General features: G+C 39.8%; 1 long non-coding RNA gene across 1 annotated transcript in view; it reads right to left on the bottom strand.

Annotated features, from left to right (window-relative positions):
• Positions 1-22,168, bottom strand: part of LOC125638436 (uncharacterized) — a 37,406-nt gene extending 15,238 nt beyond the window's left edge. The window contains exons 1-2 of the long non-coding RNA XR_007357223.2: positions 21,962-22,168; positions 20,939-21,059 (exon numbers count right to left, since the gene is read on the bottom strand). This is a non-coding gene — a long non-coding RNA (uncharacterized LOC125638436). The remainder of the gene's footprint in view (positions 1-20,938; positions 21,060-21,961) is intronic.
• Between the last annotated feature and the right edge of the window lie 458 nt (positions 22,169-22,626).

The raw sequence follows: 22,626 nt of genomic DNA, 5'->3' as shown, positions 1-22,626 counted from the left end.
ATCCAGCCATCATCCAAGTGACCTCACTGTATCTGATGAGATCAGTGTAGCTCAGGGGTGAAATACCTTTTGTTCTTGAACAGAATTTCACTGCTGATGAAACATGTGCCTGATTCTGATCTCACTTACATCAGTTTCACATTGGTATAACTCCATTTACTTTGATTCAATGGCGTTGTTCTGAATTTAAGATAATATTAATTAGCCTCTTACTCCACCTTTTCATGTTCTCTGTATCTTCTTACTATATGTTCCATTCTAGGTATCCACTGAAGTGGGCTGTAGCCCACGAAAGCTTATGCTCAAATAAATTTGTTAGTCTCTAAAGTGCCACAAGTCCTCCTGTTCTTTTTATAGATGTGATACTCAGCCAACAGAAATCACTTTTGGGGCACAAGAATGGGAGAGGGAGATGATGGTTCCACTGAAATAGTATCTGTGCATTACAGATGAGGCAAGACTTATTTCTGCAACACATCACAGATTAGTCCAATGTATCTAAGAAGGGATGTTCAATTTTAATGATGAGGATCTATGGTTAGCCTTTTGTATCCCTCATTTAAAAACTTCTTATCAATGGAATCTATTTAAAGGATACTTAAGCTGATCAAACGCAGAAACTGGACTCTGATAAGAATCAATGTTAGACCATCCACTTTCAGTTCTAATTGCTATTAAAAGACCTTTCCTCTCTAACTCTCCTCCCCAATGCACCATTAGTTTTACCCCCCTGCTATATACCTACAATTGAAAATTTCCCTGCCTTCTCTGTTAAGGAAAAGATTTCTGATTTACCAAGTTATAGAGAGAAACTTTGTGGTGAATAAATGTAGTGCCTCAGTAAGCTTTGACCCTCAGCAAAGAGCACGTCATTAGACAGTTTAAAAAATGCATTTGCGGACTACCTAAGTCCAAAACCAGTTTAACAGTCACTAAGATTAAAACTGAAGATAATTCCTGAAGAGTGATTCATTTCTAATTACTACAGAGTTTTCAAGTATTTTACAAAGGCCAAAAAAAAAAAAAAATTGGAATAATGGTTGGTTAACTCCTAAATGCTTCCAAATTCTGTAAAACTGAAGGGAAAAAAAGAAAAAGAAAAATTCAGTTAGTTAGAATAGGTACAGAAAATATAATATTACTCTGCTACTTCATGAGAAGCACAAAGTAAATATACATTTATGAGTGATAGAGTTAAACCAGTATTCAGGCTGAAATAAACTTTGATTTTTCTGAGGTCATGCGTGCCCATCAGGTTTACTCTATTTTTTTAAAGGACTAGAGCCCACATCCTCAAAAGTATTTAGGCACCTAATTCCCAATTAAAGTCAATGGCAGTTAGGTGCCTAAAGGCCTTTGAGGTCTTTATCTAGCTGCAGAATTAAAAGACTTGTGCACATGCATTTCACTAACATATGTTACAACAAACAGCTTTAAAATCAGGAAATGATTTTAATGATAAAATACACTATAAAATCTTCTAGGGATTCCTTAATGCTTGGAGAAAATAACTGATAAACAGGATATGGAAGCTTTGGAAGAAAATAGGGTACTATATTTATATGTGATTGATTTATTTAGTATCCAGTTTTGATTTCATGTTAATTGCTTTGCTTTTAAAGTTTCAGTCAGTTATTTGAGCAATTGATGTACAGAGAGGTTAGGTTAAATAATGTGCCCAATCAGCTAAGACTGTCTTTTAAAATGCTGCTGGAGTTTGGTTTCCATATCACGTATTGGGCCATAACATGTGAAATAGATGTCTCCCTCTGAAAGCTTTGCTGAGAGAAAACAGTCTTTTTTAAAAAGCCTTAAGGGAAAAACAATAGGAACTGAAAAACAAAAAACAATCCCCAAACCGAAAGGAAGAAATTGAAGTGAGATTCTGCAATTCAAAAATCACCAAATTGGTTTGGGATCCCTCAGTTTTAGGATTTTTTAAATTCTAACAGCTCACAGAATATAGTTTATGAACTGTTTCAGTTGATGAGAAATCCAGTCCACTGAATGACAATCTAGCGACATAGCATTTTAGCAGTTGTTCTGATACAAAAATAGGCGTTGATAGGAATGCATCAACTCAAACCAATAGCAAGCAATGGTGCTTACTTTGTGATAAATGAACACTAAAGCAAAATCTTGGCAATCTCCTATATTATTTAGAGAAGCAGTGATCAAAGGAAAGAAGATACAAAGAGCTAGCAGTCTCCCATATTCTGCACTGGTGCACAGAATGTCAGTAATGGCGAACACAATTACTACCAAGAGTGCTCGGGAGATGCTTTTAAACTTCACATTTATAAATCTTTGCTGAAAGTTAGAAGCAGAGGAGTAAAAGGAAGCCAAACAACATTCAGGTTCCTGCTACTATTTATGGTGGTTTAATTATACCACTATTTTTTCTAGCCAAGTGATGCTTTCTCAATACTTTGCTTTTTATGTAGCCATTGAATGTGCAGTCAATTACCATATAATTACACTGCCATTTTATAATAAGGTTAAGGTCTGATTTTCTAAAAAATGCACTCTGCATTCACATTAAGCAGGAGACATATACTTTGTCCATTTCCAGCATGCAATATGAGACAGAGCACCAGTGAGAAGTTTCCTATTTTGCTGGTTTCATCCCAAGGCCTTTTCTGAACTGGGGATTTCCCCTGATTCTTTTTGCTGGTGGTCAGCTGATGATAACCTTTGGTGTATACAGGGTAAATGACTCTAAGCTTTGATTGGCACTGATCCATCTCATCTGGATTTCAAGCAGGGGAAAGCACCACTAGTCTAAATTGTAGCTTTGCATGTCTATGCTAAGGGTTGTACCAATGCAGCTACATTAGTATCTGGCCCTCAATGGTTGAAATCAGAGCAATCCCCAGTGTAGACAAGGCCAGCATCCCCTGTATTAGCACCAGCATCAGCATGTTGCATGATTGCTACTATGCACAGAGACCCCGCAAAGGCAGGAATTGGCTACAGGCTAACGTTTTCATACAGAATAGCCTAAATTGAGGATGGAAAAGAAGTTTTTTGCTAGGGGGATGGCTGTGTTGGGCTGGAAGGGTTGAGTTTTGTTTGGATGTTTGCTTGTTAATGCTGCTTCGAAGTATTATGTTGTAACATTAATTATTAGGATGCCTGAAAACTTTGTACTGGCATCTTTTTACTGTTGAAAACTAACTAACTAAGTGCAACAATATTAGTCTCTTACATTTATCTTTAGGCACTTAATTAAATATCCTGATTTTCCATGGGAGCTGTTGTGTGTTCAGCACTTTTGAAAATTAGGCCCCTTACGTGCCTAAAGATGGATTTAGGAACCTAACTTCCACCACCCATCTTTGAAAAACTTTGTGTAGTGTGTTGCTGTATGGAGATAACAGGAGGATGGCACGTTGACTGTTGCAGGCCATAAAAGTGATGCTAGTGAGGAAGGAAATAGGGATGCTGGCCCAGGTACATAGGGTCAAATATTGGCTTTTCCACTCTTATGAAAAAGTCCTATATGGAATCTGTTCCATAAACCTAATAATTTCTGTTGCCTTTCTCTGCACCTTTTCTGATTCTAATATATCTTTTTTGAGGTGGAGCAAGCAAAACGCACACCATATTCAAGATGTGGTCGGACCATGGATTTATACAGTGAAATTATGATATTTTCTGTCTTTTTATCTATCCCTTTCCTAATGGTTCCTAACATTCTGTTAGCTTTTTTGACTGCCACTGCACCTTGAACAGATGTAATCAGAGAACTATACCCAATGACTCCAAGATCTCTTTCTTGAGAGGTAACAGCTAATTTAGACCCTATCATTTTGTGTGTATAGTGGGATTATTTTTCCAGTGTGCACTTTTCACTTATCAACACTGAATTTTATCTTTCATTTTGTTGCCCAGTCACTCAGTTTGTAACTCTTTGCAGTCAGCTTTGGACTTAACAATCTTCAGTAATTTTGTCTCGTTGGCAAATTTTGCCACCTCACTATTCACCTCCTTTTCCGGATCTGAATATGTTGAACAGCATTGGTCCCAATACATATCCTTGGAGGACACCACTATTGAACCACTTCTGTATAGTGAAAACTGACCATTTATTCCTACCCTTTGTTTCTTATCTTTTAACCACTTACTGATCCATGTGTGGACCTTCCCTCTTATTCCATGACTGATTAATTTGCTTAAGAGCTTTTACTGAGGGACATATCAAAGGCTATCTGAAAGTATAAGTACACGATATCCACTGGATGACATTTGTCCACATGTTGTTGACTTCCTCAAAGAATAGATTGGTGGAGGCATGATTTCCTTTTACCAAATCTGTGTTGACTCTTCTCCAACATATCACATGTATCTATATGTCTGATAGTTCCGTTCTTTACTATAGTTTTAACCAGTTTTCCTGGTACTGAAGTTAGGTTTACCGGCCTGTAATTGCCTGGCTGTCTTCTGGAGACTTTTTTTAAAAATCAGCATTACATTAGTTACCTTCCAGTCATCTGTCTGTTACAGAGGTTGATTTAAACAATAGGCTTCATACCAGAGTTTGTAATTCTGCAATTTCATATTTGAGTTCCTTCAGGATTCTTGGGTGAATACCAGCTGCTCCTGGTGACTTATTAATGTAATGGGGCGTTGGCCCCACACTGGCCTCTAAGGGGTTAACAGAGCTCTCGGGAGCCTGCACAGAAGGCAGCCAATTAGAGAGCGGCTAAGAGGAGCAGACAGTCAGGGCCTGGCAGGCTCATATAAAAAGGACTGTAGGGCAGAGCAAGGTCTGGAGCTTAAGGATGCCTGGTTGCCGAACAGGCAGAAAGAAGCTAGCACCCTGGACAGATCAGGGACCAGGGCAGCTAGAGAGAGCTCCTGGCTGTCTGCTGGGATTTTCAGGCTGAGGCCCTGAGGCAAGAGTGAAGAGGGTGCTGGGGGAGCAGGGAAGTGGCCGGACAATTGGCTGCAGTCGCCACTGGGGAAGTGGTGGGAGAGTTGGACGACAGCACTCACCCATGGAAGCTAGGAGCACAGATTGTCACACAGCTGGAAGGCTGTGTCATGAAGAGGACGCCGTGGTCCTTGGAGTGACATGGGTCCAGGAGCAGAAGTGTCAGTGGGCAATACACCATTGGGAGAGGGCATACTGATAGGCAGAGCTAATCCCCAAGATGGCCAGCAGGAGGCACCGATGTGGTGAATGGAGCCCCATTACAATTACTCTTTTATTTATCAGTGTGTTCCAAAACCTCCCCTATTGACACTCAGATGTGGGGATCTCCCCCATATCATCTGCAGTGAAGACTGATGGAATGAGTTCATTTAGCTTCTCAATGGCTTGGTCTTCCTTGAGTGCTCCTTTAGCAAATCGTCCAGTAGCCCCACTGGCTATTTGCCAGGCTACCTGCTTCTAACGTACTTAAAAATGTTTTGCTGTTAGTTTTTGTGTCTTTAGCTAGTTGCTCCTCAAATTATTTCTTAGACTGCCTTATTATACTTTTTACGCTTGACTTCCCAGAGTTTATGCTCCTTTCTATTTTTCTCACTAGGATTTGACTTCCAATTTTTAAATAATGCCTTTTTACCTTTAACTACCTCTTTTTACTTAGCCATGGTAGTGTGTATGTATGTGTATATATATACTTCTCTTGCTGTGTATTTTAATTTGGGGCATACTATTAGTTTAAGCCTCTGTTATTATGTTCTTCAGTAGTCTCCATGAAGTTTGCAGGTATTTAATTTTGTGACTTCCTATTGATTTTGTGACTTTCCATTTTACTAGCTTCCTCATTTTTGTGTAGTTCCCATTTTTTAAGTTAAATGTTAAGTTGGTGGGTTTCTTTGGCACTTTCCCCCTTCCATAATGTAAGATATAATTACATTACAGTCTCTATTACTGAGTGGTTCAGCTATATTCACCTCTTGCACCAGATCTTGTGCACCACTTAGGACTAAATCAAGAATTGTCTCTTATCTCTCCCCTTATGGGTTCAAGGACTAGCTGCTCCAAGAATCACTCATATATAGTGCCTAGAAATTGTACCTCTGTATCCCTTCCTGATATGACATATACCCAGTCAATATAAGGATATTGTATTTTCTGCCTTTGCAGCCTCTATAATCTCCCTGAGCATTTCACAGTCACTGTCACCATCCTGGTTTGGTGGTCAGTAGTATATTCCTACTGCTATACTCTTATTGTTTAAGCATGGGATTTCTATCCTTAGAGATTCTGTGGTACAATTTGATTCATATACCAGTGGAGAATCTTGGTCACAGTGTAAAATTTATCCAGAAAAGACCTATTACAATTATTACCTGCAGTATATTTTCCAGAGTTTTTTCTCTAAGCAGTGGGGATTTCACCACTTCCCTTGGGAGACTTTTCAACAGCCTAATAGATCTTGCTATCAGAGAGTTAATCATCCTCATAGTAGCAGGAGACAGCAGATTCTACAGTGGTGGGTGAGTTGCAGCTTATTACTTTTCTGGCAAATGTAGTCTGAGCATTAGATTAGGCTGCTACTGTTCTGGTGTCTTCTTGGTGTCTGAAGATCAGATGTGACAGTGGACATGAAAATGCTGCTGGAGAAATACTGCCAGCTGCAGCAACACTAACTGCTAGGATATCAAAAGTGGCATCTTCATTTGGGGCCAACTTTCTTTCAGTAGCATTGCAAATTCTCCAAGAACCCATCCTTCACTTGCTTCTTTTGTACAAGGAGAACATTGTTTTCAATTTTTATTATTGATAATAATCATTAGGGTTGTTCCTTGAAAAATCATGGGGAGACACTCTATACTTTGAGAACCTTTCACTTAAGTGCTTAAAAAATGTTTAGTACAGAACCCACAGGTTAACCCAATCATTATTGCTGGCAAAGGGAAAGTTTGGGTACTAAAATGTGCTGAAATTGAATTCTAGTGCACTTCAAAAATCAGGATGAACTTACTTCACTGCCAGTGTTATCAATTTTTCTAATTTCATCACAAGCCTACGGCGGTTGGTGTTTTCCTTAAAACCTTAGCTCCAGGATCAGAGTACATGATAACCTGAACTTTCATTTTAAAAAATGTAAGTTTCTAGCCCTCATAGTTGTGAAGAAAAGTTTGAAAACATGACCCCTACCATCTTGAAAACCAGAAGGCAAATAAAAAGACCTCAAAGATATTATTTTGTTTAAAATCACACAATTTTTAAACCAATCACGATTTTGGGGGGCCCTGATGCATGGTTTTTGAATGCTTGCAGTTGGCAATACTGCATTATATTTCATTTACTTGCCACAGGCAATGTGGAGTTAATCCTACTCCTTTCTCTGAAGCGGAGAGCACCCTTTGGCTCAAGAACCCACAAAAGTCTACTTTTTGAGCAAAGGGGGTGAGGTTAGGATTTGGTTACCACAGGGGAGTCATTCTCTTGTATGAAGGTCCTTGTGAGTGGTGATGGGGCAAGGTTGTGATTGGAGTTCAATCGCTATATAAATCCTGAAATCTTTCTTCCTGCAGAGGGGGTGCTAGGGCCTACTTCAAGGAGCAGTTACACTCTTACTCTATGGCGTAGGAGGAATGACTCCTCCATCTCTTCCCATCTAATGATCTCCAGTACCCAACTCTGTACTAGGGAGAAGATATGCCTGTATCTGAAGTGAAAGTGTATAATCCACATTATTCAGGTAAAAATGATGTTTCATAGTTACATAACCCATTGTAGGAGAAGCATATGATATGTTCAGAACCACAGATTAATGAATTATAGGAATATAGACGTGTGGATTTTGGAAACAGCCTGATTTTACCACAAGTTTCTGTTTAGAGTGTTTAATCTCTAAAATACGTGTATAAAATTAATGGGTTAAGTTATCACTCAACATATAGTTACTTTTTTTTTCTTTTACCAGCTGTAACAGCAGGTAGCAATCTCAGTCTACCTTGAAGGCATCATCCATTATAAATTACTTGCTTTCAATCATGAGTGAATTAATAATGATAGAAAATCACCAGGGAACCCCAATATTGTTCTCTCTGCAAGAATGTACCATAAGAGCCTTGAAATAATCAGCTTTTACAAAATATCAAAACTTATATATTGTGTATGCAATTTGGTTTCCTCAGGAGGATCTGAAGATATCTAAACATAAAGTCTTCCTCACTCACTGACCTTGGCAAGGACATTTGTATCAGGCAAGCTCTAACCCTCAGAGGCAGTGATTCAGGATATTATACTACTGTAAAGGTTTCATCTACCCTACAGTACCTTCTGGGCCATCATTTAAACCATATCAATCTTTGCCACTACCCCAGACAGGAGCTGTAATAACCCTATGTATGAACAATAGCTTCCACTGAAGCTGTATTGCTACTCCACAGTCAGCCTTTAGGGGTTGTGCAAGAATGATGTATATATACTTCACTTTTCCATGGAGACTGAGAGCATCTCATTTGCAGTTCTCTAGCACCTCAAACCATTAGAACAGAGCTGAGTCCCTAGGTCTGTTTAAGATACAGCTCTGCCATTTGCATAGCATATTTAACTGCTAGGCAAGCCTCACTCTGGCTGCTGTAACTGTGTTATAGGTACATGATGTGAATGCAGTGTGTGGGTTTTTTTTTTCAAATTTATATTGTGTTTTTCTTGTTAGTGGGGATTCAATATATTGCAAATAAACTAAAGGGAGGTTTTGCCGCATCACTTCTGAGCTCTATGTGGTTAGTTTGCTGCTAACCTTTCAGCATAATCAGAATATGTGTAATCCGAAGGTCCTGGAGTCTGCTGGGAAAATTGACTGGAGGACTAATTTGGATCTAATTGAGCACTAATGCTTCTTCTCCTAATAGGACACACAGTATGAAATGTGTCTGACTGATGTTCCCTGCATGTGATGTGTGCCTATGTTTGATAAGCATAAATTGCATAACACTACCTTAAAATTATTTACTTTTATCAAATCCTACTAGCTTCCTCAGGTGATGTGAATTATGATGCAGTGGTGATTACTTAATCTGCAAAACCAGAAGTCTTTAGCAGTCTTACATTTTAGTGTATTTATGTTGAAATAATTGTACCATAATTAAAATATTACAATACTAAAAAGAAATGGTTTCAAAGGTGGCACAATTCTTACAAATGGGTGATGATTTTTTTGGTGGTAGGATATAGCTAAAATACGACCTTCACCTCTTTGCTCTAGGAAAACACTTTTTGTGCACACTAAGCTAGATTGGTAGCCAGGACAGTAAAAGTAAAAGCTTTTCACCCATTTAGACTCTTCAGGTTGGTTGAAAGAAGAAAATATGGACAATAACAAAAGCCCTGGGTGTTTGAAATAGGACTTTGTTTATTATAGATTCTCTCTAGCAGCAACTCTTGTGTGTGGTCACTTAGAGTATGTCTACACTGAAATTAGACACCCATGGCTGGCCTGTGCCATCTGACTTGGGCTTATGGGGCTTGGACTTACAGGATGTTTTATTGTGGTGTAGACATTCGGGCTTGGGCTACAACCCAAGCTCTGGGACCCTCACAGAGTCCTAAAGCCTAGGCTCCAGCCTGAGTCTGAATGTCTACTGAATTTAACAGCGCCTTAGCCTGAGCCCCTTGAGCCAAGTCAGCTGTTATGGGCCAGATGCAGGTCTTTAATTGCACTGTAGACATACTCTTAGGAGATGAGGGTAAAGCTATTCACACTGTGACGGGTTGGGTCAAGAAACCCGCTTGGGAACTGCCACCTGATGTGCTGGGACTACCTCTACGCCCATTTTCCCTGGCAGCTTGGGACACAATGCCTTGCCTGGTTGTGCCAGACATGCTAGCCTGCTACAAAACACAGACCCAGGTCTGAACCACATCCCCCAAATGCTGTAGACTTAATTGCAAACAGTTTAAGAAGTGCTCCTGTCTCCAACACCCACATACCCAGTTTCCAATGGGATCCAAACCCCAAATAATTCCATTTTACTCTGTATAAAGTTTATACAGGGTAAACTCATAAATTGTTCACCCTCTATAACACTGATAGAGAGATATGCACAGCTGTCTGCTCCCCCAGGAATTAATTACTTGCTCTGGGTTAATTAATAAGTAAAAAGTGATTTTATTAAACACAAAAAGTAGGATTTAAGTGGTTCCAAGTAATAACAGACAGAACAAAGTAAATTACCAAGCAAAATAAAATAAAACACGCAAGTCTAAGCCTAATACAGTAGGAAACGAAATGCAGGTAAATCTCACCCTCAGAGATGTTCCAGTAAGCTGCTTTGACAGACTAGCCTCCAGCATGAGTGGGGTAGAAAATTAAGTGGTCCCTCTTTTACTTAAAACCCACCACAATGCAAAATTCGTTGAAGTCAGGAATACAGATTAGTCATTCTCTAGAAGGTGTAGATGTCATGGGATTTTCAAAATTCCTAGTCTTCTTTGAATGCAACCCATGCATACAGAATCCCTCGGTCATTTATTCTATGGCCTCATCGCTATAGTAGCGGAACATCTCACAAATATTAATGAATTAAGCTTTGACCTCTCACTACTCCAACAAGCCTGTTACAATTATTTAGTCTCTGGAAGAATGAAACTGGTTGATTGCTGCAAAACCGTGTTCAAAAATAGTTGCTTGAATTTCAAATAGCTGTTTGACCCAACCATAATCTGCAGAGCATCCAATTAACTTCTCGCCTGAGTTTAAGATATTGTTTTTTCCCTTAAAGCTCCTCCAATGATACTAAAATCATCTTCCCAGAATACTAGAACAGAAGTAGATGAAATTACTGTATAAGGCCAGATTGTAGTAAGTTTTACTAATGTTCCTGAGGCAAGTAGTCTTACTGAAAGCCATGTCAGTGAAGTCACTGAGTAAGTGATCACCATTATGAGTATACGGGTACCAGAATCTGCCCCACAGTGATTAGACTTTGATTATTATGAATTAAATTCATTAGACTTATTACTTCTTGTTAAAATTGGCTTCAGTGTAGCTATGCTGATTTATTCCAGCTGAGGATCTGTTTTCCTCTATTAAAATTCATGTGTGTAATTTCATTATCAAAATCATAACCAATTCCTAATTATTTTAATTATTAGTTTAGTTAATAAAAATTATAAAATTCATACAGAGTGTGATTAATTGAAGCAATGTGGAATCCGACTAATGTGTGTAAAATCTTATCATGGTTAATTAATAATTGATGGTTGTGTTTTGTAACCTGTTATTCTCACAAAAGTCTTTCGCGCCTTCTGATTTATGTCAGTTATAATAAAGAATATCTCTTCCAAAAAAAGCACCCATAGTGCTGCAGGTTTTATATTGGCCATGGACTCCGCTCAAAACTTTTCTCTCTGACTCTTGTATGCAGCTAATACCTGTGTGTGGGAGATGGCCATTCTGTTGTCCAATACACCAGGGACCACCATTGCTAAAAAGCATATGCTTCTACAGCTATACGCTAAAGCTCTCTAGTTGAGGGTGTAACAGATTTATCTCACATGATAGTCTCAAAAGCAAACCAGAGAAATGTAGTCTAGATGAAATTACTACAAGGTGGACACACAACTGGTTGAAAGACCATACTGAAAGAATAGTTTTCAATGGTTCACTGTCAAAACTTAGAGGGAGTATCTACTGGCATCTCATGGCGGTTAGTCCTTGTTGTGGCACTATTCACTATTTTCATTAATGACTTGAATAATGGAATGGAGAGTATGCTTATAAAATTTGCAAATGACACCAAGCTGGGAGGGGTTGCAAGCACTTTGGAGAATAGGATTAGAATTCAAAACGACTTTGACAAATAGGAGAATTGGTCTAAATTCAGCAAGATGAAATTCATTGATGATGAGTGCAAATTACTTTACTTAGGAAAGAAAAATCAAATGCACAACTGCCACATGGGGAATAACTGGGTAGTACTCCTGAAAAGGATTTAGGGTCATGGTGGATCACAAATTGCATGTACAAATGCAAAAAGGCTAATATCATTTTTGGGTGTATTAACAGAAGTGTTGTATATGTAGGAGCAGGATTTTATAATTGTACTATGAGAATTAATGTATGATTTGATTACATCCTGACAGACTGCCAGTGTCTGTACTCATGTTAAGGCAGGGACAGACCAGAACAATCTTTATGATTGATTATGGTCACCCTTTTGTTTTAGGATAAATTATAATGTCTACTATGGTTTCCTATATGTATTACAAATTGGGCATTCTAGTTAAATATACATTTCTTTGTTTTAAGGTTAGTAAGTAAGAGACAGGATCTTGTATTGTGTCTATGTTAAGGTAATTCAAAATAAACTGACACTATTTGTATTCTCAGAGGTCTCTCTAAAAGACTGTTTGTGTGAATTAGGAATGTACACATCAGGAAAAGATAAGGTGTGAAGGCTATTGTTATAGCCAGATGGTCAAGGAAGGAGGAGTGAAGAGACTTAACTACATCAAAGAACCATCAACACGCATCTATAATAAAGGAAGGGCAGATTGACAACCCTGCAGTGAAGGCTGGCACCCCTAAAGACAGGACAATTGATTAAATCATCAGGACAGGATGACCCTCTTGGAGGTGTATTGGAATGTTTACATCAAAAGATACACCAATTAAGAAGTAACCGGTCACAATCTGGTCTGTCCCTGCCTTAACATGATTACAGACACTGGCAGTCTGTCAGGATGAAATCAAATCACAGCAAAATCCATAGACTTCAACAGAGAAAAAAAGACTATAAGAACAGGGTGCTTGGCCATGGGACTTTGGGTTTGTCTTGCAACACTTTAGGAGCATTGGATCGCAACCGACAGAGCCCTGTTCCCCTCTGCGACCAATCTGGCTGGCCCCTAGATTGATCCAGACTCTGGACTGGTACTATAAACATCAACTGGCAGGACTGTGTTCATGGTGTGGGTATGATTGAAAAGCATATGCTAACTGTTGTAAATGCAGCATGCTGCCTTCTTCCCTATAAGATCCCATGTGCTTCTTATAAGTATAACATATGTAAGATATGGGAGGCAATAGTCCCACTCTACTCAGGACTTGTGTGGCCTCAGAGGCAGTGCTGTGTCCATTTCTGGGTGCTGCACTTTAGGAAAGATGTGGATAAATTTGAGCGAGACCAGAGGAGAGCAACAAAAGTGATAAAATATTTAGATTTAGTGAGGAAATGTTAAAAAACCCAGGCATGTTTAGTCTCGAGAAAAGAAGACTCAGGGAAGACTCAATAACAGTCTTCAAATATGTTAAGGGCTGTTATAAAGAGGACTGTGTTCAATTGTTCTCCATGTCCACTAACAGAAGGACAAAAAAAGATCGGCTTGATCCACAGCGAGGGAGATTTAGGTTAGATATTACAAAATCTTTCTAACTACAAAGGTAGTTAAGCTTGGGTATAGGCTTACAAGGTAGGTTGTGGAATCTCCATCACTGGAGGTTTTAAACAACAGGTTGGACAAACCCCTTTCAGGCATGATCTAGGTTTGTTTGGCTCTGCCACAGTACATGGTGCTGGAGGGACTTCTGGAGGTCCTTCTAGCCCTACATTTCTATGGTTCTGTGCTACACATAGTGCCACCTAGTGGCTAAACATAATACAGTTTAATATTTCATTACAGTGCATTTTCCTCCCCTTGTCCTGCTAGGACTCCTGGGCCTGTCTTCTCTTTCCTTCTCAATACTGTTAGTCATATTGGCCCTCCAAGCCCTTTGTACACAGTCTGATGCAGCACTGGCTTGCAGGATCTTACTGAATATGTCCTCCCTAGTCCTTTCTCCTCCTCAGGACCAGGCATTCTGTGGGTGTGGAGAGGACACCTCTCAAGGTCACCATGCCAGAAGCTGCTGATAAAAACAGATAGCTGTACTATTGGATTTCAGTCACAAATGACATGGAAATATGTTTAAATAGGCCCTTCCCTTATTCTCATAAACACTTTTAATAAGAAATGCTTATAGACACTACAGCTTTGAAGCGCCTCTGCACAGCACGGCTTGCCAGGCTAAGTATGGCTCACAAGGGCAGTGGGGGAAAGTTGTTCTGTGCATGAAGCTTTACAATTTTGGTCCCTATTCCATGGGCACGAGTACAGGGCAAAGGCACTGAATACTGGCATTATTTCCAACAGGCAGTGGTGGTTTTAGCTGATATCTCACTCTTGAAGGTCACAAAGGCACAGAGAACACAGCTGCTATGGGCATCCTGAAGCCGCTGGGGCCTGGACGCTGCTAGCCTGTTTGCTGAGATGGTGCCAGCTGAACCTATTGCAGAGTGTTGTGGGAAAATGTCCTAGTGTGGAGGAAGAAATAAGGCAGCCCTCCCTAGAAACCTTTGGGAGAGGATTGCAGAGTATCTCCATGAAAATTTCATTAAGATCTCTCAAGAGGATAAAAGGGACGTACCTATGCATATGAACAAATAGCTCTGCATGCCCTCCCTCCCCGCCTGAATCAACAGGGCAATGAAAAGCAGATGCTAACTCTGCCTCTGTTTGTTATACATCTTCCTCTTCTGGTACAAGTAACACAATAAAAAGTTGATACCTGTGTCTTACTTGGGGATGGACTGGGTGTCATCATTACACTGAAACACTGTAAGGGAAAATGCATGCACACACTTACTTGAGGTTCCTGCCCCAGCTTCAGGCTCATCTGTGGTTGGCTGGTGGGACTGACTAGACTGTCTCAAACAGATCTTGGCTTGTGGCATAACTAGACCCACCCTCCACAACTCTCCCACTCCCATTTCCTAGCTGTTCTTGACAGGGATCTCCGACTTGGGGGTCCACCAAGGTATCCACAGAGGTCTACAGGGTGCTGGTGAGATCTCTGTGAAGTATGGCATGCAGCTTGTTGTAAAAGGCGCAGGTCTATGGGACACCACCAGATCTATTGTTGGCGTTCCCTGGCCTTGTGATATCCCTGGTATCATAAATATAAAGGGAAGGGTAAACCCCTTTAAAATCCCTCCTGGCCAGAGGAAAAATCCTCTCACCTGTAAAGGGTTAAGAAGCTAAAGGTAACCTTGCTGGCACCTGACCAGAATGACCAATGAGGAGACAAGATACTTTCAAAAGCTGGGAGGAGGGAGAGAAACAAAGGGTCTCTGTCTGTCGGTATGCTGCTTTTCCCGGGGACAGACCAGGAATGGAGTCTTAGAACTTTTAGTAAGTAATCTAGCTAGGTATGTGTTAGATTACGATTTCTTTAAATGGCTGAGAAAAGAATTGTGCTGAATAGAACGACTATTTCTGTCTGTGTGTCTTTTTTGTAACTTAAGGTTTTGCCTAGAGGGATTCTCTATGTTTTGAATCTAATTACCCTGTAAGGTATCTACCATCCTGATTTTACAGGGGTGATTCCTTTACTTCTATTTACTTCTATTTCTATTAAAAGTCTTCTTGTAAGAAAACTGAATGCTTTTTCATTGTTCTCAGATCCAAGGGTTTGGGTCTGTGGTCACCTATGCAAATTGGTGAGGATTTTTACCAAACCTTTCCCAGAAAGTGGGGTGCAAGGGTTGGGAGGATTTTGGGGGGAAAGACGTGTCCAAACTACGTTTCCCAGTAAACCCAGTTAGAGTTTGGTGGTGGCAGTGGATATTCCAAGGACAAAGGATAAAATTAATTTGTACCTTGGGGAAGTTTTAACCTAAGCTGGTAAAAGTAAGCTTAGGAGGTTTTCATGCAGGTCCCCACATCTGTACCCTAGAGTTCAGAGTGGGGGAGGAACCTTGACACCTGGGGAAGTTCCTTCACTTTCACATAGCAGTGCTGCTGATCCCAGATATCCATCCCCTGTGCAATCTGTTTGTAGAAGTCCACATTTCTACGGCTGGTCCGTAGCTGTGCCCGCACACCCTCTTCTTCCCACAGGCCCAGGAGATCCAATACTTCCTGTTTACTCCAGGCATCTAGTGCTTGGAGCTAGCATGGTCAATTAGGCAGTTGCACACAACAAGGGTGAGCAGCTAGGTGTGGCAATCAGGAAAAGGAATTTCAAAAACACTCACAGTATGCATGTGAAAGAGTGAGATGGCTTCTAGGTTCTGTTACCCATGTGCAGGAAAGTTTACAATTGCCACCAGAGTGGTCACTGTTGCAGGGAATGGGTGACGGTGGAACAGCTGCTGGGGGACTGTTAGGGTTGACATAGATCATGCGATGTCTACACTCTCATTGCATCAACCTCAGTATGTTAACCATGGCTCTATGCTGTTTAGGGAGATGGTTGTACTGTGTCACTGTTAACAGGGTGCTAACGTCCGCCTGAGACAAATTTGAGTGTAGTCATATGCCCAAATAGATCAATGCAAGGCAACTTACATCAACCTGACTTTGTGGCGTAGACCAGGCCTTAGTCTATAAAACTTCCACACCTCTTTTTTGCGAAATAAGGGACGCAATGATCCCAGATATGTGTTCACATAACTCCTGTTAGAATCACTTGTCTGGGGCTCTGCTGTTCCCTTGTTCTTGTAAGCCCTGATTCTGCAAAGCACTCAGAGGCTGATTCTTAGTTGGTGTAAATTGTCAGATTCATTGACTTCACTGTGTGTATTAATTGCAGTGGAACTATGACAATTTACACAGTCTGAGGAGCTCCACTTATATTTAAGCATGTATTTAAGTGCTTAAAGTGGTACTTTAAGCTTAAAGTTAGGCATGAATTTAAGTGCTTTCCTGAATTAGGATCTTACTCTTTACTTCCTTTGCCATAGCTCATTCAACCTTGCTTTTCTCAAAACATAAAAGATCAGATTTAAATTATTCTGTTGTATTATTCTTGTTCTGAACATGACTCCTTGTGTTTCAGTTGCTCCTTTGTTTCCTATATACAGAGCTGTTTGAATGTCTCAGAAGCATCTTAGAAATGTCTCTTTGTTTTAGACTAAAAGACTGTGCTGCATAGACAAACAAACATTGATACATGAGTTCATAGTATCTCACCCACCATTTTTTCAATCCATGGTGATCAGATTTTGTTGGACCTAATCCTTTGCAACAGGAACCCTCCGGTCATGAGCAATAGAAAGCCTTTCAGTCCATCTATATAGTAAAAATTCAGGTATCCAGAAGACTATTTCATAAAACTGATACACAGCTAACAATAAAGACACCATACCAACTAATTTATAGAGTGATACAAATAATTCATATGAGTTGTGCTGCAATTGGACTTTTGCATGTTTTCCAGTAATTTATAATTGTTTAACGTTATTTAATTATGGTTGCCTCTTTAATTGAAATTAATTTGAAAGTCTTATTAATAGAGTTTGAAATAAATTCAGTGAAGGGAATTCATTTACATATAGTAACTAAAGCACTTACTTGCAGTGTTAATTATCCCCATGCAAAATCTGAATATTTATCTATCCCCATGCAAAATCTGAATATTTATCAGAGATAGTTACATAGGTTTGGGATTCCCCAAGTTACTAAAGTGATGAGGTTTTTCATTATTTCAAGGGAAGCTATTTGAAGGTAAGTTTATTATTCTTCAGTTCAAATGTAACAGAAACCGCAGCTGATAAATCCTTTCCCAACATCAAACATGCACTGTGTTCCCTTGGAATATTATGCTTCATTTTACAAACTTTATTCAAGGATGCCATTTTAAAATATTTACTCTAACTTTTTATGCTTTCCCCATGCAATGGCTATTTGTCATTGGCAGCCAGCCAGAAGCTGGCTGCAAAAACCCTCATAAAGGGCAAACTCTTGCTTTTAACCCAGTAGCTACAGCCTGACAAGTATACTGGGAAAAGTCTATCCTACAGCTGTCTCTTGGACTAAGTGTAGCACAGTGTGCCATTGTAATTTCAAAGAAGCATCTTCAAAAGAACTTGTAAATTCCAACTAGATTTTGCATCACCAGACATTGAACTGGGGAGCCCCTTGTGGATCTGAATTATGCCAAGGGTAGTCTTCTGGATCTTTCTTGATTCCATACTAGCAGCCACAGCAGTGGTTCTAGGAATATCCTTGGATTATTTCTTCTTATTCTGCACTTCATTTAGGTTCCATTGTTGCAAACACTTACATACAAGCTTAACTTTACTCATGTTAGTAGTCCCCTTGGCCTCAATGGAGCTGCTCATATGTGCAAAGTTAAACACATGTACAAGCATTTGCAAGATCAGAACATTAATGTTTCCTCTATAGGGGGTCAGCTTTTTGAGTAGAGCTGTGCAAAAACTTCCATATTTGTTGCCTGACATTTTTGAGTAATTTCTTAGTAGAACCAGTTTGCTTGGCTTTGGGTCATATTGGTTGGGGGTAAATTTTCAGTTAAAAAAATGCCTTTGCACTGCTTTTGTGTTATTTTAACAGTCAGAATCTGTGAGGAGGTGTAGACTGTTCAGTACTTGGAAAAAAAAGTGTTAAAAATCTTTCCCTTTGCAGAGGAAAGAGCACAGCTGCATGACCTTAAAGGCAGGCAGGGGCTGAGCCTTCCTACCAGGGAAATATAGTTGTGTCCAGCTGTAGTAAATTGGCCAATTCCTCCCAGTACAATATAAGGGGATGTGGTTTGAGATGCTTGTTTGTCATGGTAGAAGTCAGATCTTAGAGAGAGAGCGAGCGAGAGAGCGAGCGCAAGCTAGCTAGCTAGCTAGCAAAGGTCTCATTTGATGGGCTCTGATTTTGGCTTCACAAAGCTGTCTCTTCGGTTAATTTAGGAGCAAGGTTTAAGGAAATGTGGCACTCTTTTTGAAACTCTGACTGGGGGGAATATTTTTCAGTTGGGATATGAAAAGCCTAGTTAGTCCATTCATTAGGAGTCAGTAACTTGTGGTTCTATACCTCATTGTGGTTTGCTTAAGAGATTTCACACAAACTTTAAATGCATAACTAGATGGTGACGGAACTGACTAGTTATTAGCATGAATGTTCACACACTTCTAAAGTATTCAATGTACTGAATAGGCACAGCACTTCAGTAAGTGTTGGAGATTTATTTACTTCTTAGGTGAGAGCCCAATTTTACAGGCATTTTAGTAAGAAAATGCTTGCTAGAGCATTTATTTCTCCGTTGTTTGGCTGAAAACTTTTGTGGTTATTTTTTGAGGGGCCAGTTAATTGGAATTCCCAGGGAGATAGGTAGGAGGAAATTTCATTTTTTCAGAGTCAATATTTAATATTATATCCTGTATGTTAACATGGTGTGTATCACACCATGAAGAAATGCACAGAAGCAGCTGAATGAATAGATGTTAAAATGAGGTCCTGTCTAACATCTTCCCCAACCAAAATATAAAATAGTTAATAGTTCAGCAGCAGTAGACTTCAACTGCTGCCCTGATCCAAAACCATCAGTTTTCACTTGTTCCATATTGTTGATAGACAGCCAAAGCACTAATACGTTAGGCTTGTTCACAGACCTGAATATTAGCTAATATAACTTTATGCTACTTCAGTGCCAGCAGGGGAAAAAAAGGCTTTTCCAGAATGAGGTGCCACCGATTTGCTATGGAGAATAAGGTCCATTTCAGTGACAAAATATGTAAACTAAAGTGCTGTAAACTCAACTGAACAATGGACCAATTCTACAAATCCAGGCAGAGATTATTTGAAGGGAGCTAAAGACCACCTAAACGCAACTGTAGTTCAGCTACACAAAAACAAAAAGCAACGTGAGAGAAGAGGAAGACAGATCTATGATAACTGTCATGCCTTGGTACCACGTCAGGTTTTATTTGCTTGGGGGGGGGCGGGTAACCTGTAGGCAGCAGCTGCTCCTAAATTCATCATTTTCAGATGGAGAGAGTAAGGCAAAGCAGGTTTACTGGTGATCCGTTTAAGATCCAGACATGGTCTGAGATCAAGTGCTGCCATTGCGTCAGTGTTCACAATACAGAATTTTAGGCCTTTTGTATCATCACTGTGGTTATACACTACGGTATGGTTCTGCTCTGACCATAACAGAACTATTTCTAGATGTGGAACTGAGGAATTTTGAGACATTTAATTGTTAATTTGCACACCAATATTCAGTATTGTGCTTAGCCTAGAGACCTTTCTCCCCATTGGACACTTATTCTTGCTAAAAATACTCTGACACAATATGCTACTAGCAGCCTCTGCTCAAGAAAGATCTGGTGATGGAAGAAGTAAGGACACTAGAAGTCAGGACTGATCTATATTAGCAGAGAGATAAGCATGAAAGATAAGACAGATTTTCTGCTGGTGTAAACTGGTACAGCTCCATTGAAGTTTGTTTGATTCACTCAGCTTTAAAGAGACTTGAGTTTCAGAAGGTGTTGGGGATATACAAGAGGAAATGTATGAGACAGGAATGGATCTGGATTGGACATACTGATAAAACTTAATTCCCAAATCTACTTCTCTTCTCTTAGCTGCACACAGGTACTAGTTGACAAATAAGGTTGCTGGTAAAGTACTGAGGTAGAAGACGAGGTGATACAGACCAGAACCTCGAACTCCAACAGGCAGAGGTAGAGGAAAATATGAATCTCTGAAGGATATCCTGGAAAAGTAGTCATTTTAAGGTTCCCTTGGAGAGCACAGAGTTGCAGATGGCAAGGGAGAAAATAAAGGAGAGGAGGAAAGAGCGATCAAATGTTTCAGACCCCCATTCAGATTAATTCATTGTACACATTAGTCCAGGGACTAAACTAATATGGGAATCCCTTGTGTCAGACAGCAGATGTTTGCTCTGGCATGAATTCACTGGAGCTGTGGAGAGGTTGCTATATACCAGAAACATTCCGACACTGATCTTGACCATTCCCCAAGAGAATGCTTTTCAAGGAGATTGTCTCTACACTGTGACCTCCCCCACCTTCCTTCCTGCACTCTTGCTTTTACTGGGTAAATTGTAAGGGGTGAGGGATGATAGCACAGAGCGAGCAGAATCTCCAGCCAAGTCCCACTGATGCAGCGACATCAGGTGCCTTATACAATATCAGATTGTGGGTGAGGATGCTTTAGCTGATGACTGACCTTGTATTGATCAATAAGATCTTTCCTGGTTGATTCTCCAGATGAGGATGGGGGAAACTCAGTAATTGGAACAGCACAAACCATCTAGAACCCATCAGTGCTCCAGGAAAGCATGCTCAGACTGTAAAGTAGGCACATAAAGAAGCACAAATATATTGAAGCTGCAGAGCTAAAGTAACAAAGTGCTGTATTTGTGAGAGAGAAAGGTAACTAATGAATGATGATATTATTTTTTAGTTTATCATGGGGGCTGGCATTCAGAGAACACTTAAAAATCCTGATAATTCAAAAATAAATACCCTTCTTGAAGGTTTCCATTATATTGGCACATAAGAGCATTTATACCATTCAGTGCAAGTCAAGGCACTTTGGAAAGTGCTGTATAAATTACATATCTGTGGATGGAGTGGCTTTTGCAGTCACACAAAGCTACTAACATTATAGATGCTTTGAATTATTTCTCATTCAAGCATGAACGCTGGCACCGTGCCACTTAATGTGACATTAGTTTTATCTCTCATCTCAATAATAGTAGCTCTAACAATGGAGTAACTTTTTGTAATGAAATTTTACCAACTTTAGATATGAATCTAAGTTATATTTTTGAGCATTTAACCTGCAGGATTCTTGTCTGGAAATGAACAAGTGCTACAAAAGTTTTAAATATTTCAGATATTAGTAAAACCATTTCAACAAGAATCTGATCCTGTGTGAACATTCAGAATCGAATAGTAGAACTCAGTGAAATGTTGCATTTTGTGGCTTGATCCAAAGCCAGTTGAGGTTAATAGAGTCCCACTGACTTAAGTGGATTTTGGATTAGGCCCTTGGATTTTGGATTAGGCCCTTGGTTCACACAGGTTTGTGTGGCCTGGTTCCTACCCTAAATATAAATTGCCTGATTCACTTTAATCTTGCACCAAGTTCACTTGAAATTTGGTCTAGACTTGCCTGAAGCCTTTCAGCAAATCTCTGATTTGGGTTTTGAGTTAGTAACAAATCCAGAAAGCAAAAGAAACTTACCTGACTCCAGGTTACCCAGGGTTATTGGGTTTTTTAAAAAATGTTTTGCACAGCTTCCTCAGACTAGTCTCCTACCAATACTTGTTAATAGGAGGCACAGTGATTCAGTGCTCTTGCTTTTTGTCTCTGGAGGCCTGATCCACCCTGACGTGTCAGTGGGGGATGTTTCAAAGTGATAGTTGTGGGCTCAGCTTTGAGTTGCAATGCAGAGTCCTTGTTAACCGCTTTGAATGTCTAACACAGTGAGTTTTGTGACCTCAGCTTTGTTCGTACTGGGCAACCGCTCCTCTTGCAAAACTGACATAAAATGGCACTAAGTGTCCCTACTCATGACTAACTCTACTGTTGTTGGAAATAATGTTGCCATTTAGAACCAAGCTATTGGCTGAATAAGATTATCAACACTCAAATTTATGAAAAACAACACAGCAAAACAAATATTTGTTCATAATTTTGCATGTTAAATTTCACTTCTTTACACTTACAAGCCACATGTACAATTTGAGCCAGGAATGTGAAATCACTGCCTGTGTATTCTCGTGGTGACATGAGATACGACTTGTTAAGTACAATACATTCATTACTCCTACCTGGCACTGGCAGGAATACAAACTGGTGCAAAGAGTTATCGGTTAGAGATTTATGGTAAAGTCTTACAATAGTGT

Source organism: Caretta caretta, chromosome 6, assembly GCF_965140235.1.
Source record: "Caretta caretta isolate rCarCar2 chromosome 6, rCarCar1.hap1, whole genome shotgun sequence".
NCBI lineage: Eukaryota > Metazoa > Chordata > Testudines > Cheloniidae > Caretta > Caretta caretta.
This window is presented reverse-complemented; position numbering and strand designations above follow the sequence as displayed.